The sequence below is a fragment of the Myotis myotis genome, unplaced genomic scaffold (assembly GCF_014108235.1).
Source record: "Myotis myotis isolate mMyoMyo1 unplaced genomic scaffold, mMyoMyo1.p scaffold_m19_p_7, whole genome shotgun sequence".
NCBI lineage: Eukaryota > Metazoa > Chordata > Mammalia > Chiroptera > Vespertilionidae > Myotis > Myotis myotis.
The window spans coordinates 3863189-3873709 of NW_023416379.1; the positions used below are offsets into that span (position 1 = coordinate 3863189).

The 10521-nt window shown below is 46.8% G+C and overlaps 1 pseudogene; it reads right to left on the minus strand.

The window, feature by feature from the left end:
* Nucleotides 1–7978: 7978 nt before the first annotated feature.
* On the minus strand, nucleotides 7979–9388 carry LOC118660138 (annotated as a pseudogene).
* Nucleotides 9389–10521: the final 1133 nt, after the last annotated feature.

The window sequence follows — 10521 nt, forward strand, 5'->3', positions numbered from 1 at the left end:
ACGGGAAGGGCGGCGGGGACGCGGGCGGCGGCGGGGGCTGGACGCGCTCGCCGGCCACCTGCGGCTGCGGCGCGGCCCGGCCCGGCGGAGGGATCTGGGCAAAGGCGGCGCGTGATTGGACAGCTAGCCGCACGCACCGCCGCGCCGGGATGCCTCCGCGCGCCGCGATGGCTCCGCGCGTCGCGGCCAGGTGCGAGCGGGAGCGGAGCCGGGGCTGTGTGGGCGGCCCTTGGCCTCCCGGGTGCAGCTGGGAGAGCTGGGAGCCGACGCTTTGTCTTCCGGCGAGAAGTGCAGCCTCCTGGCCGCTCGGTTCGGCCTGGCGAGGCGCAGCGGAGGCGCTATGAGCAGGTGGAGGTGGTGCCTGGGTCGGCAGCTCTCGGGGCACCTTGCTGGCCCCGCAGCGAGAAGGAGGCGCCCTGGTGGCTTCCGTGGACCCGATGGAAGCGGTTGTGCAATTCCCTCACGCGGGACTGCGTGCCTGCCGCCCACTGCCCAAGGGCGGCGGCGTCTCCCGGGGGAGGAGGAGCAGCCCTGGCGCTCACCACGGGGCTCGGGTCCTCCTTTGCCTGGTCTGCTCTGACCCGGCTTTACCCAAACTCTAATCCCCGCAGGTGCCCTGGGATGAGATGGCTCCAGATGGGCAAAGGGGTCGTGGGGCGTCCCCGGCAAGTCAGATCCGCATGGAGGAAGTATTTGCAACTTACATGCCAGGACTCTTCAAAACTGAAAAGGACCAAAACTCAGAGAGAAAAATGGGCAAGAACAGGAACAGACGTCACACAGGAGAGCATAGCAGTGGTCCCTAAACTTACTAGGAAAAGGCTGTTCGTGCTCCCTGGCAGCGGGGTGCACATTGTCAGGACGACAGTGTTTTGTTGCTTGGGAATGAGCCCCAGGTAAAACTGGAAGGACATCCTAGGCGCAACGAAAATGGTTACCCGCAGGGAGGCGGGGTGGGGGTGGGGGTGAGGGGGAACAGAAGCAAGACTTCTCCGTCTTTGAACTAAAGTGTTTACATAGCCAAAGAGTAACTGACAAAAGCAAGTCAACCCAACGTGGAAAGCAAATTGAAATCAGTGAGCTTAACTTTGGGCAAAAATTGGTAACTATGTCATTAAACACAGAAAAGAATTATTCCCCAGGGTATTTTTATTTTTTTATCCTCACCCAAGGATATGTTCTTACTGACTTGAGAGAGAGAGAGAGAGAGAGAAACATCAATCTATTGCCTCCCATATGCACCCCGACCAGGGATTGAACTTGCAACCTAGGTATGTGCCCAGACCAAATCAAATTTGCACCCTTTTTGGTGTCTGGGTGGATGCTTCCGCAGATATTTTTAACATAGTACTCAGAGAGCATGTAACCCAAGGATGAAAAAAGAACTGCAAAGAATCGTCAGCTTCACTCCGTGGTTTATAATAATGGTAATAAGGCCTGGCTGGTGTGGCTCAGTGGTTGAGCATCGACCCAGGCACCAAGACGTCACTGGTTCAATTCCCAGTCAGGGCACCTGCCTGGGTTGCCAACTTGATCCCCAGCGTGGGGCATGCAAGATGCAGCCAGTTGATGTTTCCATCTCTCCTTTCCTCTCTCTCTAAAATAAATAAAAACATTTAAACAACAACAGAATGGTAATATTGTTGCTATGGTTTTGAAACTGTATTGTAGGGTACACAAATGTTTTAGTGTTATACAAGACTCAGTGTAAGAGAAAATGAGATACAAATGTAAGATCAAGGAAGTTCAGGAAAAAAGCTGTAATGTGTTTAAATTGGAAATATCATTTCGAGCACATAATTTTTAAAATAAATTTCCTAGTCCTGTGCACTGAAAGGACCTCGGAGCAGTAGGTTGACCAGTTGTTCCAGTTTGCCAGGGACGGGATTTCCCTGGATGTTGGGCTTTCTGTGTTAATGCTAGAACTCTCCCAGGCAAACCGTGTTGGTTGGTCACCTACAGTAATAATGAACATCCTTGCCAATCAGATCACGGTTTCTAAATTCCATTTCCCACTAAATAAATCCAGAGCATCTTGGATTTACTTATACTTCAAATTAAACTTTAAATTATACTTCAGTAAAGTGTGGAAACAAAGACCAACCAAGCAAGGACAAGCAAAGGCTACTTACCCAGAACCTGCTGCTGCAGGAGGGTCAGCCGCCATCACGTGTGTTTGGCAGAGACGCCAAGGCGGGCAGGAGAGGGAGCGCTTAGAGGGGGAGAGGGCGGCCCATGTGCCCCTCAGGGAGCTGGAGGCAGCTGGTCAGGGGTGGGCCTCCCTGTGGTCAGTTAGGGCGTCTGTTTGGCTTTATTCCATTGGCTCTCAGTTGCAAGGGGGGACAAAAATTCGGGAAGCTGTCAGTTTGTAATCACATCCTGGTCATTTTGAGCTGGTTGTTATGCAGTGATGGCGAACCTTTTGAGCTCGGCGTGCCAGCATTTTGAAAAACCCTAACTTAACTCTGGTGCCGTGTCACCTATAGAATTTTTTTGATATTTGCAACCATAGTAAAACAAAGATTTATATTTTTGATATTTATTTTATATATTTAAATGCCATTTAACAAAGAAAAATCAACCAAAAAAATGAGTTCGCATGTCATAGGTTCGCCATCACTGTAAGAGGGTTTGTTTAGCTTTCTGGATTGTTACAAAAATAGTAGATTGACTTTCTCCAAGTCTGATGCATAGCAGGCTGGCTTCCTGGGCTAGTTACTGGAGGTAAGGGGGCTGGTTTCCTAGGCACTTTGCTGCAGGTTGTGGGTCAAAATTCTATTTTTATATATGGTCTGGCCATGCCCATTTGTATATTTGGTTTTGAAAAGTAAATTTTAAAAAGACAAGCCAGTTTGAAAGATCTCCCAGAGGCCAAATTTAGGGCAATTGTAGCAAATGACTAAATGGAATAGATAAAAAATCTTTATAGTTATACCTGGTGAGAAGCGGGTGGGGGGGGGGGGGATGACTATTTTTCTATAATTGAAAATGACTGCTACACCAACTTTTCACTCTGAACATTAATTGTTAAAGGGAAATACAGTATTTGCCCTGCCTTTACAATAGGGTGCTAGCAAATAAATGTAGACTAAATGATGTAGTTAGAACATGACTGTTACACAAATCTTAAAGAAATAATTAATTTAAGCAAGAATTATCCATGGACTTAAAAACCTTTAGATGACAGATTGCTGAGAAATGGCAGTACTCTTGCCGAATCCGGTTTGGCTCAGTGGATGGAGCGTCGGCCTGCGGACTGAAGGGTCCCGGGTTCGATTCCGGTCAAGGGCGTGTGCCTGGGTTGCGGGCATATCCCCGGTGGGAGATGTGCAGGAGGCAGCTGATCGATGTATCTCTCTCATCGATGTTTCTAGCTCTCTGTCTCTCTCCCTTCCTCTCTGTAAAAAATCAATAAAAATATATTAAAAAAAAAAAAAAAAAAAAAAGAAATGGCAGTACTCATGTGGCGCCAAAACACCACTACACAGGGAATTCAGCTAAATGCAGAGAGCACGCTTGTGTAGTGGAGCCATCTGGTGGTCAAATTTAGAATCTGCAATAGACAACCTCCAATTTGCAGAAAGTACAGGAGAAAGAGTAATAGCGCAAATCTGAAAACACTAGTAAAATTAACTATTACCCCCCAGGAAAAACTTTATGAAACCATCAACACCTGCGTTAGGCCCAGCATAGTCTTCAATATCCATGCCACTTCAAGCTGCAGTTTCAAATGAGATACCAAAGGATAATGAAATTTTTTAGATATGACTGTTCTAAATAGCACTGTTTAGATTGATGTTAAGTAAATTGGCCCCTTCTTTCCCACCTGCCTCCTACTTAGCCTATAACCTTTATTCCTACTACTTTGATTTCGCAGCTACCTAATAAAATGTTCATAGGGAGTCCAGAGGGAAGAAAGAAAACGGCATCTACAATAAGCCTGGCCTGGGTCATTGATGTCCAAAAAGTCCAGGGACCCGTGACATGGGCGGAACGGTGGTTGAAGAAGTTGACAGTGATTCATGGACGCTCTCCTGAGCCTCAGAGCTGGTGTGACCATGACCCTGAGCATGAACGGATCATGCTCTCCCATGAGCCAGTACCTTTGCTGGGTTCATTCTTTCTGTCTGCAGTGTTCTTCCCATGCTTCCTTGCCAGGCTATCTCCTGTTCCCCTCGTCAGCAATTAGCTTTAGAGACGTTACTTATTCAGCTTATTGTGTCAAACATAGAGATTTGTGGTTTTATAAATGTGGAGCTAAACCAAGCTTTCTAGACTAATTTTCTAAGCTAGTGTGTATGTGTTTTGTTGTTGTTGTAAATACCAGAGGATATTTTTCCCATCGGTTTTTTAGAGAGAATGGAAGGGAGGAGGAGAGACGGAGAGAAAGAAACATCAATGTGAGAGGGACACATGGATTGGTTGCTTCACATGTACCCCAACCAGGGCTGGGGCTAGAGTCTGCAACCAAGGTACATGCCCTTGACCTGAACCTGAGACCCTTCAGTCCCCTCAAAGGGCTCCACTGGCACTCTTTAAAAATGTATTTTTAAAATAATATACTTATATTTCTATCACAATTTTTACTACTTTTTAAAAATATGTCTTTATTGATTTCAGAGAGAGGAAAGGAGATGGGAGGGAAAGATAGAAACATCAATTTTGAGAGAGAATCATTGATTGGCTGCCTCCTGCACACCCACTACTGGGGGTCAAGCCTGCAGCCTGGGCATTTGCCCTGACTGGGAATTGAACTGGTGCCCTCCTTGTTCATGGGTCGACACTCAACCACTGAGCCACCCTGGCCAGGCTACTACTGTTTTTAAAATTATATTTCATTGTACCTATATCCTTGAACATAATGCTGAACAATTTTCCAGGCTTCGTTTCCTTGTATTGTTTTGAGTTAGTGTATTTGTCATATACCCAAGAAACATTTACTGAATACCTGCCACATTGTACTAAGTACAGGATCTACAATGATTCCCCACCCCCCCAGAAAAACAACAATAACAACAACAGTGTGGCTATACAGTTGGGGTCTAACCATTCTGAACCCTTGGTGGGGGCAGGGAGCAGAGATAATAGAGGGATGGAGAACTCAGAGTCACTCCTTGGAAACAAGCTTGTGCAAGTACTGGGAAATCCCTCCATTAGAAAAAATAAAGTCAGCCCTTGGAGACAGTCTTGACTTCTGTAGTTTTTTCCTTGTCACCCATTCCATGCAAATAACACCACTTTCTGAAAAGGATTCCATGTGCCAGCATGACTAAGCATCGCCATTCTCCTTCCAACTTCCACCAGGGTCCATGGCACAGGCTCCTGGAGCCTCACTGTTCTTGCTGATGGTCCCATGATTGTGTTTGAGTCATAATATCTTCAGCCCAGGGGATGAATTATGGCTGGTCTAAGCCAATGTTTCCTGACAGGAATGGTATTGGTATTTGGGATAGGATGAATCTTTTTTCTTTTTTTTTTTTTTCTTTTTTTGGCCATGAGAGGCTTGGCAATTTTTTATTGAGTTCACCTCATTCTAAGGTGTGTTTTCAGGATGCTATGGCCATACTTACTGCATAAAAAGGTATGTTTAAAAAACATTCAGTGTTTTCAAAACAGTTTGGCTCAGTGGATAGAGCATCGGCCTGTGGACTGAAGGGTCCCAGGTTCGATTCCAGTCAAGGGCATGTACCTTGGTTGCGGGCACATCCCCAGTAGGGGGTGTGCAGGAGGCAGCTGATCGATGTTTCTTTTTTCTTTCTTTTTTTTTTTATTGCTTAAAGTATTACAAAGGGTATTACATATGTGTCCATTTTATCCCCCCGCCCTAGACTGATCAATGTTTCTAACTATCCTTCTCCCTTCCTCTCTGTAAAAAATCAATAAAATATATTAAACAAACAAACAAAACCCCATGGCTGTCAAATACAATATACATATGAAATAATCCACATATTTCCCACTGAACAGCTGAAGCCTTTCATTCGCCAAATCCCATCCCCCTGCCAATGCCTGGGACACGGCTCAGATGGTGTACCGCCTCTCCCCAACGTGTTCCTTAGACGGGGTACTGCCTAGGACAGCGGTTCTCAACCTGTGGGTCGCGACCCCTTTGGCGGTCGAACGACCCTTCCATAGGGGTCGTCTAAGACCATCCTGCATATCAGATATTTACATTACAATTCATAACAGTAGCAACATTACAGTTATGAAGTAGCAACGAAAATAATTTTATGGTTGGGTCACAACATGAGGAACTGTATTTAAAGGGCCAGAAGGTTGAGAACCACTGGCCCTAGGATGAATCTTTTTCTGTGTGCAAATGTGTTCTGTGCATTTTAGGACCCTGGGCCAACCCACTAAATATCAACAGCACCTCTATTTGTGTGACAGCTGAAACTGCTCCTGTATTTCCAACACCTCTCGAAGGACAGGATACCTGGTGAGAACCCCGGTCAATTGTGGGTACCTTGGTCTTCTTTACCAAATACTGACGTCCAGTCTTCTTCCAGACAGAATGGGCCAGTTGACGAGTTCTGGCCGGCCCAGAGGAAATCTGGGGCTTCTGAGGAAGATTGTCTTCTCCCGTAAGAGATGTGCAGGAGGCGAAAGTGCTTTGTCCGCCCTCCCTTCCTCCTTGTCTCTTAGCAGGTGGGAGAGGCTGTGATACTTGCATCAATAGAAACCGTCATGACCATGAGCACCCAGGGGGAGAACAGAAGCCAGCCTGCTGAGAAGGCAGAGTGGAGGGTGGACGTCCCTAGGCCCCGGATGACATGGTTGAGCTTCCAAAGTAACCCAGGGACTGCCAGTTGTTGGGCTTTTTAAAATATAAAGACCTTCATGTTTTACTGTCCACTCTCTGCACAACACCCCATCCATCCACACCAGCACAGGTTCTGGTCGAAGCACCCGTGATTTGGGATGTGGTGAATTGGGGTGACACCAGAGCAGAATTGTCTCACAGCCGGGGTACCCCGAATCCAAGTCAATTACAGGCAGGCTTTATGGAACTTTGGGAAAGAGCACCACCTAGCGGGGGAACAAAAGCAAAAAATCTAAATGCTGAGCTTCCAAGCCCTGGGTGAAAGCCAAGTCAATGAGGGCTCTTAGAAGACTGGGAGGGAGGCGGGGCTGCACAGTCAGGAGAAGGGACTGCTATTGGCAGAGAAGGGGAGCCAGCCCCTAGAAGAAGGGACGAGTGAGGGCCAGGAAGCGTTCCAGGGTCTCAGACATTGAAAACAAGGAATGATCAAGGTATACAGGATAAATGCCGGCAGATAAACGTGCTTGTTCTGCACAGGAGTCTTACTAGAAGGCATTAAAAAGTTAATGAGTATTAAGTTTTTAAAGGATAAACCATGCTATGGCTTTGACCTTGGTATTTTCCAAAATTCACTACGTGTGTGGCTTTAGCCTTGGCCTTTGGAAAAGGTGGCGTGACATCATGGGGTTCAGCGATGACCTCAGTAATAATCTAACAGCTGACATGCTGGGAAATTATTGTAATATGTTTAAAAGTAATTTAAATTTGAACTGCTACTTCTACATATTTTAATAAAAGAATAATTTTATTTTGAATACAGTTTCAGATTTATTCTTGAATTTCTGAAGTTCCTTCTGTGATGGTGCTATTTGTCTTTGACCAAATATTGGTCATGACAATTGGTCATTAGGCATTCAGCTAAAGTGTGCACTTACTGCATTTCTAAATGCTTTAGAAAGTGGATGAAGGAGAACAGAATATGCCACCCCAAAATGTGCCACTTTGGCATGGAGATTGTTTTGAGCTGAAGTCAATCAAGACCCAGCAGACTCAAGAAAAATGTTTACCTTAAAAAAAAAAAAATGTTTACCTTTCCCTGTTTACCTAAAAGAATTTACATAGGGGACCAGGCCCAGAATGAGTACTTTTAATACTTTTAAGTTATCTGAGATAATAACTTATCAGCGATAACTTTTTTTTTACAAATGCAAACTCAATTCATTAAAATTCAATCTTGTCCAGACACTGGTCACAAACCCTAGTGAGGTCCTGTGAGCACCAAGTCAGGGAGAGGGGCAAAGAGTGAGGCCAAGAGAAAGAGTGGGAAAGGGGCCTTCATAGGCCTCCTAGTGACCACCCTCACAGTGTTACCTCCACCCCTTCCCAGTGACAGTGAAGACCTACCAGGCCCTGTCCTTTTGACCCCCACCCCACCCCTGGCCAGGGCTTCAAAGGCCAGTCCCAAATGGTTCTATCCTCTCTTGCTCCATCCTCGCTTGTCCAGGCTTCTAGCCTCGCTCTTCTCCTCCTCCTCCACATTCTTCTCTGTGATTCGTAGCAGGGCAGGGTACTGCATAAGCCACAGTGAGGCTGGGGCCAGGGGAGGCGGGGTGAAGAGAGGGAAAGAAGAGCGGTCCAAGGACCACTGTCTTCATGGGATCCCAACTGTACATCCAGCTCCTCTCTTGCATCCACACGAATCTGAGAAAGTGCACTGTAGGCAGAAGCAGCTGTTCTGGAGACCTGCTGCAGGTGGGAGAAGGGGATGGGTTCGCTGGCCAGCACGTGGCGGGGCTGACTGGTGAGAGATGGCAGTGGCGGCAGCTTCTTCCGATGGGTCAGGCTGCTGTTCGGCACAGCCACGCGGGTGCTGTACTGCCTTGCCCGGTCCATGTACTCGTGCTGCTCCATGCACTCGTGCTGCTCCACGCCCTGGGAGTCTGCAGCAGACACGTCAATGACGTTGCTGGCTGTCTTGGCAAGAATGGAGGAGAGCAGGGCCCGCTCATCTGTGCGAGCGGAAGGCAGGCTGTGGGAATTGGGCTTGGCTCCATCGAGGGCTTTGGTGGGGAGCTGCTAGGGTCCAGCAGCAGCTTCCGCTCCTCTCGGTCCTGGTCCGAGTCCCCGTTCTCGCTGCTGTAGCGGCACCCCAGGGCCGGGGTCGGGCCGCGCTCAGGCCGCAAGGAGCCAGAGATAACTTTTTATCTATAAAACTGATCTATATGGCAGGACAAACATCTAATTACCAAACATCTCTTCTTATTGTCCTATAAATTGCCCTCTTCTCCTTTGAAGACCCAGTCTCCTACTACCATTCCTGAGCTCAGGATGGCACATGAGCCTCAACTGCTTGCCTTGCCCTTGAGTCTCATATCTTTGGGGCTCCTGTACATACAAAATTAAATTTGTTTTTCTTTTCTCCAGTTAATCTATGTCAACTTAATTATTAGACCAGTCAAAAGAACCTGGAAGGGTAGAGGAAAAATTCCCCTCCTTACCTAATAGAATGATGTCATCATACTTCTTGGTATCCTGTGAATATTAATTTATATCTTAACATTTACCAGTTGTGGAATCCTTAATATATATTAGCGACTGGACTTGTTAAATACTCACCAAGCTCATTTCCTCTTCTTCCTGGTCGTAGAGATGAGCGACATGGTCCCTCTTCTGTGGCCATGCGATTGAGTCCCAGATGGTGGTATGTGGCCAGCGCGGGTATATGGCATTTCAAGGCTGCGCCTACAACCACCTTTCTCATTCTCTTTCCCAGTCTCCAGCTGATGGAGAGAAAGGCAGGGAACATGCCTACTGGACTGTGATAGGGATGCAAACCCTGAAGAGGTAGGAGTTATCATCTGCCAGGGCAGGTAATGCTTGACACGCTTAACACACTTCTAAAATAATTCCAAGAGATGTTTGGAAACAACCAAGGAAGCCATAAACTGGGAGAATCTAAGTTGTAAATATGTGTACGACTTTCTAAACTTAAAGGTCACATTTGTTTGGGGGTGGGTGCTCCTAGGCAAGATGGTGGTGTAAGCTCTAAAATCCCCACCTACATGACTCCTGGGGGGGAAAAACCCACATTAGTGCTGGAACGCTGGAGTTACATTCAAGTGCCAGAAATAAGGGAGAATTTCTGGTAGGCAATTTGTTGATGTTTTGTTACTAGCACATTGAGCAACAGTGACTCATGGGATGTGATCATAACGTGACTTCCCTTTTGTCACCCGTTAGGGTTTGGCCAGTGACATAGGCTGTGAAAGAATTGACAAGTAAAAGAAGAGATGCAGAGAGGAAGTTTATTTTTACTTTCCAAGGCAGGAAAGGGCCGGTGCATTGCTAATCAATACAAGAAACAAAAGGCCGCTTCCCCTTTTAAAGGGTCATGGCTGCTGGTGCTAGGTGACCGGGCAGGGAGGAGGATTTGGGGCTGACGTTGAGCAGACATCAGGGGCTGTCTTGAAAATACAGTTTGTTTGCTTTTCGGGAGATAGTCCGGCAGATGTCCTAGGGAGGTGTCTTATCAGTATTTTTCCGAAGCCTGTAAAACATGCTTAGGGTAAAAGTTTTGAAGAGTTCAGAAGAGCCTGTTTGGAGGGTAGGGGGAAGGGAACTTTCTACTAACTAGAGACTCCTTGGTGCAAATTATCCCTGAGTCCCTAAAACTGCAGGGAGGAGGGGGAATGCAAGAATGTAGGCTTGAGAGTAGCCTATCTTGTCTTGTAGTTTGAACAGAGGGGCTGTTTGAATCA